This window comes from Canis lupus, chromosome 12 (genome assembly GCF_048164855.1).
Source record: "Canis lupus baileyi chromosome 12, mCanLup2.hap1, whole genome shotgun sequence".
NCBI lineage: Eukaryota > Metazoa > Chordata > Mammalia > Carnivora > Canidae > Canis > Canis lupus.
This window is the reverse complement of record NC_132849.1, coordinates 64,804,134-64,811,831: the sequence shown is the minus strand read 5'-3', so window position 1 is coordinate 64,811,831 and position 7,698 is coordinate 64,804,134. Positions and strand designations below refer to the sequence as shown.

General features: G+C 52.5%; 1 long non-coding RNA gene across 1 annotated transcript; it reads left to right on the top strand.

Moving 5' to 3' along the window:
- Positions 1-1,584: 1,584 nt before the first annotated feature.
- Positions 1,585-7,247, top strand: LOC140600778 (uncharacterized). The gene is made up of 3 exons (XR_012003951.1): positions 1,585-1,810; positions 3,673-6,120; positions 6,380-7,247. It is a non-coding gene; the product is annotated as an uncharacterized lncRNA (long non-coding RNA).
- The last annotated feature ends 451 nt before the right edge of the window (positions 7,248-7,698 follow it).

The following is a 7,698-nucleotide window of genomic DNA, read 5'->3' as shown; positions in this document are numbered from 1 at the left end:
ACAGCGTTTTCTTTCCTTCCTTCATGACCTGGCCTCCTGGTCCCCGCGGGATTCTGTTAGCGTGACTACCACCTCTTCACAAAGAACTCTTCAGACTCTCTGGTCCAACTTACAAGACTCATTTTGCCTCAGATGCTCTGAAATGTCTCTACCGTGTCCTTAGGGACAGATTTGTTGTGTGTAGTCCTGCCCTGGACTATGTGACACCCTCATTTTGGGGATTTGCAACCAGCGCCTCTTCCAGCCTCTACTCTCTTCCTCAATTCCCGTCTGAGCCGTGTAGACCTATTACTGCGTCCTCGGCGTCTCTCCACGTCTCTTCCCACCCCCTCTGCCCCTGCTTCACATTCAGGGCCATCTCCTGAGGCTGCCTTCCAGAACACGTAATTTTCTATTTGGTTGTATCTGGAATGAAGTTCAAGTTCTCCATTCAGTTTTTATAAAAATGAGCATGGATTTTCCTTCTGAAATATCTTTCCTGTTCTTTGCCTTTACAGTCACCTGTCTATGCTGTGGGCGTCTAGTCCTTCCATCTCTGGATTCTGATTTTCACTGTGTCTTCTATTGTTGCAACTTTTCTAGAATTTGTGGAGAATTCACCCTCGGTGTCACTGGATGTCTTTCTACTTTGGATCTTTGTGATTCATTTTTATTACTGTGGGTTCACTATGAGTTACCCTTGGAGAGTCCTGTGCTTTGTGTCAATCAAAGTGCGCCTGCAGATACCACGCTTTGCACTCTTCTGGGGCCCTAAGGCAGTAGTTTCTGCAATCACGTTTTGGCTCTTGATATAAGAGCCATATTGACCAATATGATATAAGGCTCATATTGACCATGTGAATTTGGATTCCAGGACAATACCTGGTTACATCTCTATCCAGTACCTGAAGCGCAGAGCTGTAGAGCCCCGCCCCCACCCCCATCCAGGCCACTGGTGTCTCCCATGTGAGCGTCCTGTGGTCACCGACCCTGAACTCTGCTCTCCTCTGGGTAACTGGCGGTCAGGTCAGGGCGAGAACCAAGTGCCATCAGAACCTGGGCCAGCCTGCGGTATGTAAGCCACACATGTGCTGACCCCAGAGCAGTCTTGCTGCACGCACCCCACCGCTGTCACATCCAAGGTCCCCATCCTTTCCGGCAGCTGCCAATATCTCACGTGAAATCTGGGTATTCTATTTCCTATTATCTTCTGCTACATTTCACCCAGAATGCTTATAATTTGAATTGGAAAAAATGGATTTTTCTCTTTTTTTAAAAGATTCTGTTTGAGAGAGAGAGAGAGAGGGAAAGAGTGCAAGCGAGCGTGTGCAAGAAGGGGACGGGTGGGGGAGGAGCAGGGAGCCCGACGCGGGGCTCGATCCCGTGACCCGAGGGTCACAACCTGAGCCGAGGGCAGACACTCCACCGCTGGAGCCCCCCAGGGGCCCCAAAAATGGATTTTTCAGTTATACCTCCCTAGACATAGTGGCGAGTGAACACCCAGAGATGCACGATGGTGCATAGTCGCGAGTCTAACGATGAGGTGGTTAGAAATATAAACCTCAGTGAATGAGATGGGAGGATGGAGTCGGGTGAAGAATTCCGCACGGAGATTCTAACGGGCGTTTCCGCAGAGACCAAGGACGGGCAGCTCTCCGTGCACTTATGCGTTGTTCGTGTCCCTCCTTTACCAAGTGTCTGTTCAGGCATTTTCCTGGGTTGTTTATTGACCTGTGATGATTCTGCGTGTGTTACGGATTCCTGCTGTGTCACTTACACCCTGTGAGAATTCCATCTCCGACTATAGTCTGTGTCCTTCGTGAGTCACTGGGTCAGGAACTTTTCAATGTGCTCATGAGTCATTCATAGACCTTCTTTAAAAAAAAAAAATGTTATGACCAGAGCCTAGTTGACGTAGACCGTGGTGTCAGCTTCAGGAGCGCGGCATGGGGTCGGACGCGCCCATACCGTCCTCTTGCTCGCCAGGTTGTGTGGGTCACCCTCCGCCCCCAGGTTACCGCCTGTTTCTGCTATGCCGAACTGCTCGCCCCGCCCCACAACTTCTTTATTTCATACCTGGAGGCTTGTAACTCTTGGTCCCCTCACCTGTCTCACCCTCCCCTTGCCGTCTCCCCTCTGGTGCCGCCTGTTCGTTCTCTGCGTTTATGAGTCTGTCCCTGGTTTTCTGGGTTGCTGTTTGGTTGTTTGTTTGTTTGTTTGAAGTGTTTGTTCAAGTCTTTTGCTCCTTTTTAATTAAATGCCCTCTTCATTTTTGAATTGCAGACTATTTCTATGGTCCGAATGAGTTATTTTTCACATAGATGTATAAGAATGTTTTCCCACTTTTTGTTTTCCCTGTTGATTTTCTTAGAGTGTGTTTTGATTTATGGGACTCGAGAATCTGTAACTTTCCCCCGAAACTGTATTTATCAGCGTCCCTCATGTTTTAATATGTTGTGTTTTTATTATTTTTAAGTTAGACTTTCTATTTCCTGTGTTTTCTCCTCTGATGTGTGAGTTATTTAGAGATGGAGTGTTTAATTTATATATTTTGGGTACTTGTTATTGATACTATTTCATTTAACTTCATTGTGTAAAGAACTTACTGTCTATGAATTTAGTTTGGCTTTATTGGTACTTATTTAATAGGACAGCTTACAGTGCATCTTAGTGAATGTTTCCTATACAGTTGAAAAGATTGTGTTTTCCACATTTGTTGATTATAATATTCTGTAAATATTGATCCAGTCAAACTGATGGTATTATTCACATTTCCGTATCCTTAGTGATCCTTTTGTCTAATAATTATCTCAATTACTGAAATATGAGTGATATAATCCCCAACTCAAATAGTAAATTTGCATATTTGTCTTTTTAATCCAGTTAAGTTTTGTTCCACGTGGGTTTTTTTTTGTGATTTTTGTATAAAGTGCAAATATGCTTATGATAATTATGTTTTACGTAACAAATTGACTCATTATGAAATGTTCTTTTTAGCTCTGGTAGATTATTTTCCTTGTAATCTGCTCGTCTACTCTTAATATACCCACTACACCCTCCCAATAATTAGTATTTGTAAAGTATATATTTTTCCACCTCTTTGTTTTGAATCTGTGTCTTTATGTTAAAAGTGTGTGTCTTCTAAAAAGAACGCAATTGGGGCTTGTTTGTTTATCCACCTTGACAGTCTGTAATTGTAGTGTTTAGTTTACTTATATATATTATAGTGATAGAGTTGGTTTAAGTTTACCATCTGGCTCTTTATTTTCTATTTCTCTCTCTTTTTTTTTTTTTTTTTTGCCTCTGTTCCTCCTTCCTTATTATCTTCTTTGGATGATCCAATGGCATTTTTGTATTTTTTTTGTGTGTTTATTCTGTGTCGGTTTTTTTGTAATTCTTCTCTGTTTTATTTATTTTTCTTTTCAAAGGATCTGCTAACAATCATACTATTCATACCTAAATTATCATATTACATAAATATTATAACACTTATAAAAACCTTATCTTACCCACTCTGATCTTTTTGTGCTATTTTTTATAGGTTTTATTTCTGCATACTTTGTAATTCCCAAAGGACATTATTACAATTTTTATTTTAAACATTCAGTTGTATTTTATAAATACTGGAAAGTATAAAACGGTGGTTTTCCTCACATATTTCTTGTTTATGGCACTCCTCGATCTTTTCTGTAGATCTGATTCTCATCATTCTCCTTCAGCCTGAGGAACTTCAGACACCAGTGAAACCGCGTCTGCTGTGCTCTGGGTCAGCCGGTAGCCAAAGCTCTTGTCTGAAGAGGAGCTTGTGCTCAGCCGGGTTGCGGTCCGCGGGCCTTAGCGGCCGGGGCCCTGAGGGCAGATGCCTCCTGTGTGCCCGCTCCCAGTCTGGGAGTCCTGCGCCAGCGGGAGGGACACCAGCACCCGCGTCTGTTCCAGCGGGGCCTGGGCCTTGCAGACACCCGCGTGCACCTCTACCAGAGACGGGCCCAAGTGTCCAAGAGTCCCTCTGCTGCCATCCTTCCCTCCGCGGCCCTACCAGCTCCACTGCTGTCCTTCCCTCCACGCTGTCCTTCCCTCCACTGTCCTTCTCTCCCCAACCCCCCAACCCCCCTTCCCTCCACGGCCCCCCTTCCCTCCGCAGCCCTCCTTCCCTCCCCGGGCCGTGGGGACAATGCCCACTCCTCATGGCGCCCAGGGCTTCCTCCTAACCTCTGCCTGTCCTTGGCCTGATGGCAGCACAGGACTCGGGGTCTGGACCCGCAGGCCTCGGAAGCGCTTTGGAATCTGTGTTTTCCCTAAGGTGTGCCTTCCAGCTGGCCGCCCCTCTGGTCACCGTCTCCTCTGCGGACCGGCCACCTCCGCGTGGAGTCCTGGGCAGCGCCTACGCAGCCTCGCCGTGACAAAGGGGCCCACTCCTCCCCCTCCCTCCTGCGTCCCCCCAGTCTGCAAGCCACCCTGGGCTCCTGGGAGGTGGGCAAGCACCAGCTGGCCCAGGGCCGCACTGTCTGCGGGTGTTCAGCCCCCGCGCTCACTCCAGACGCGGCCACGAGGGAGCAAGTTCTCAGGCCCGGGTTAGCCTCGTTCCAAACACCAGGCTGCTCCCACCGCGACTCCCCTTTACACATAGCAGGGGGGGACCTCAGGCGAAATGCAACAAGGGGGGCCTGTTTGCCTTCCCCACATCCTGCTCCCCCAGTCCCTTCCCTCTGCAAGCCAGGAGGTCGGAAGGAGGAGCACAGGACCTGACATCCTGCTGAGGCCACGCTTGGGTTTTCAGAGGAACACAGCGCCTACCGCACTCGTGGCTTCTTCCTCTTCGAGGAAATCCCCCGACACGCAAATCTACGGAAAACCAGCTAAATCGGGGGACGGTATGGGCTCGGACCAGTCAGCCGCAGCTCACGAGCTGACTCGGTCGGGGAGCGTCCGCGGGCTCTGCTCCGTCCTCGCAGGCACATTCGCTCTGTTTTGTTTCTGGACCACAATCATGTCATCACGTGGTTCCTTGAGACCTGCTGGGCCGTCAGGCTTGTGACTCCAACCAGGTCCTGTGATGTTGCTCACCGTCGCCGTCGCCGAGAGCAGGGGGCGCCGTGACCCGAACGCAAGAACGGCCGCCGGCAGACATCCAGGTCTCCTGAGCAGCCTTCCTCCCGCTCCCCTCGGTCGGGCCCCAGGGGCTGAGGTTCAGTTGCTCGGTGCAGCCCAGGAGGCTGCGTGGGGCCCGCGTGGGGCCCGCGTCCTGCTACAGTTGCCCGGGAGCCCGTCCTGCCGTGGCTGAGGGGCACGCAGGCCTGGGCGTGGGTAGGAGGTGGCCGCGGTGCCGGGCTCTGGGGGCAGCTCTGACAGACACGGGGTGCGTGCCCCGCTCCCCCTGCTGACAGCGCAGGTGAGGGGGGCGAGCGGAATGCACCTGCTCACACACACATCCCGAGGTCCTCAGCATCAGAAAGAGCCAAGCAGGTCCTGTGCTGGGGGGTATGAAGCGGGAAACCGTGTGTGCAGAGCGCCTGCTGTCTCTGTTGCACCGCATGTTTACCTGCGTCCACAAACCGTTCCACACTTAGTAGGTACTGGTGCTTTGTTCTCCAAGCACGAGTGACTCCCGTGTGTTTTGGTAAAGCAAGAAGACGGGGAGCAGCTTCACCACAGCCACACGGGTTTTTCTTTGTTCTTCTAAAGCAGCACCTCCTCATTTGCACGTATTTTCTGTCCCTGGTCGTTTATTGACCGGACGTTTGGCGGAGCACCTCGTATGTCCGGGGCTGGCTCCCGGGCCTCGCTTCATCTTACGCGGTGGCCACTCCTTGTCCCTACGTCCCTGTTCTACAGGTGAAGACATGGGCTTACGTGTTATGCACCTGCCTGTGGTCACTCTCAGTAAGTGGAAGGGGACTGGAAAATGGGCTCCATCCAGCCCCAAGTCCATGGCTGTGACTGTGGTTGTCACCACAAACTGTAAAGATTTGACAGGGAAACGTTGCAAGGACTTCACTTAGTGTCCGGGGAGTCTCTAATAAGAAGGCACAGTCCACTACCATGACCTTCGGTGCCCAACTCTGCCGCTGTCCACACTGAGAAGGCGCCCGTGACATGCAGGCTAACCCAGAAGCCTGAGGAGCCACTTCCGCCCACGAGCAGGTGTGTCTCCTGGTGCAGCGGAGCAGAGGCACCAGCCAGAGCATCCCCACCACCTCCTTAACTCCCCCCAGGTGCCGGGCCATGACAATTGTGGATTCAGAATGTGCAGGAAAACAGCCCATTCCCGATTCCAGCGAGCACCTCCCAGACCTCCGTGCTCTCCTTCTGTCCTGGACACGTAGGGACATGACATCAACTTAAGAAGGTCAATGAAGGATCAAAACCACGTCCTCAGGTGGATCCCCCCTAATTCTTACAGGTGACGCACACATGGTTGTTTCCGTCTGTGTGGTCAGTGGAGAAGGATTTCAGATGCGCGTCTGGAGCTGCTGTTTCTGCATGACTGAGCATCACCGAGCACAAGCACTCAGGGGGCCGGGCTGAGGCCACCGTGATGGGGGAGGTGGCCTGAACCTTGGTCCCCGAGCGCGGGGAGGGCAGCCACTTCCCCTGAAGGCTGCCCGCCCCCCCAGACAGCTCACGGCAGAGTAGTCAGTGCTGCGTGCCGGGGGCGAGCCACAGGTTGAGGGGTCGGGGGGGCCTGCAGGGCACCGGACGCACCGCCACACGCACTGCAGCCCCGGGGCTCCCGGGACTCCGCTCTGACAGGTGCCTGGGAGGGAACACGGGGGCTGCTCGGGCAGGTGACCACCAGCTCCTGGTATTGGCTCAGGTCATGGTCTCGGGTCGTGAGGTCGAGTCCCATGTGGGGCCCCGCGCTCCATGCAATCGGCCTGGGGTACACCCCCACTCGCGCTCTCTCCCCTCGTGATCACGGAGATCTCTGGAGAATGAGGGCAGGGCCCCGCTCGCTGCGAGCACCTGCCCCAGTGAGGAGGGTGCGAGCCGTGGGCCTACGGGGACATCAGCACGGCCCGCGTGTGGTCGCCGCAGCCTCTTAACATCTGGTCACACGGCGGCCTCGTTACTTTTCTTTCCCTGGAAAACCTCCTGTCTTTCCTTTATTCCACAGAATTGGGTTCTCTCGAAGGAGAAGGCGTGACCTGTGCTCACAACACACTGCGGATCCTGCTGTGAGGCTGCACGAGGAGGCCGTGGGCCCGGCGCTTCCACCTGGATCCCGAGCACCTGCGGCGACCACGCCCCTGAGCTGCTGCCCGCCCCAAAACACATGGTTTGGCTCAAATAAACTCTTAGGATTTTACTACCTCAGTTTATCCTTTAACACTGAGTTTTTTAAAAGTTATTTATATTAAAGAGAGAGAGAGAACAGGAGTGGGGAGGGATGGACGGGGAGAGGGGGAGAATGTCCAGCAGACGCTGCACTGAGCACGGAGCAGGACATGGGGCTCGACCTCCCCACCCTGAGACGGTGACCTGAGCCGACACCAGAGCCACACGCCTGTAGCTGACCGGCCCCCAGGTGCCCAGCACGGGGTTCACGGAAGTATGGATAACTTAGGTAATTGGGAAGGTATACAGAAAGTGTGACATGACAAGAGGGCAGACATGTGAAAATTCAGGGGTGTGACGAGGATGGAGAGGGTTCCAGGGTCCCGGAACTGTCACTGTGGATGGCATGCGAGGACGCTGTGGGGTCGGGCCACGGGGGGAGGG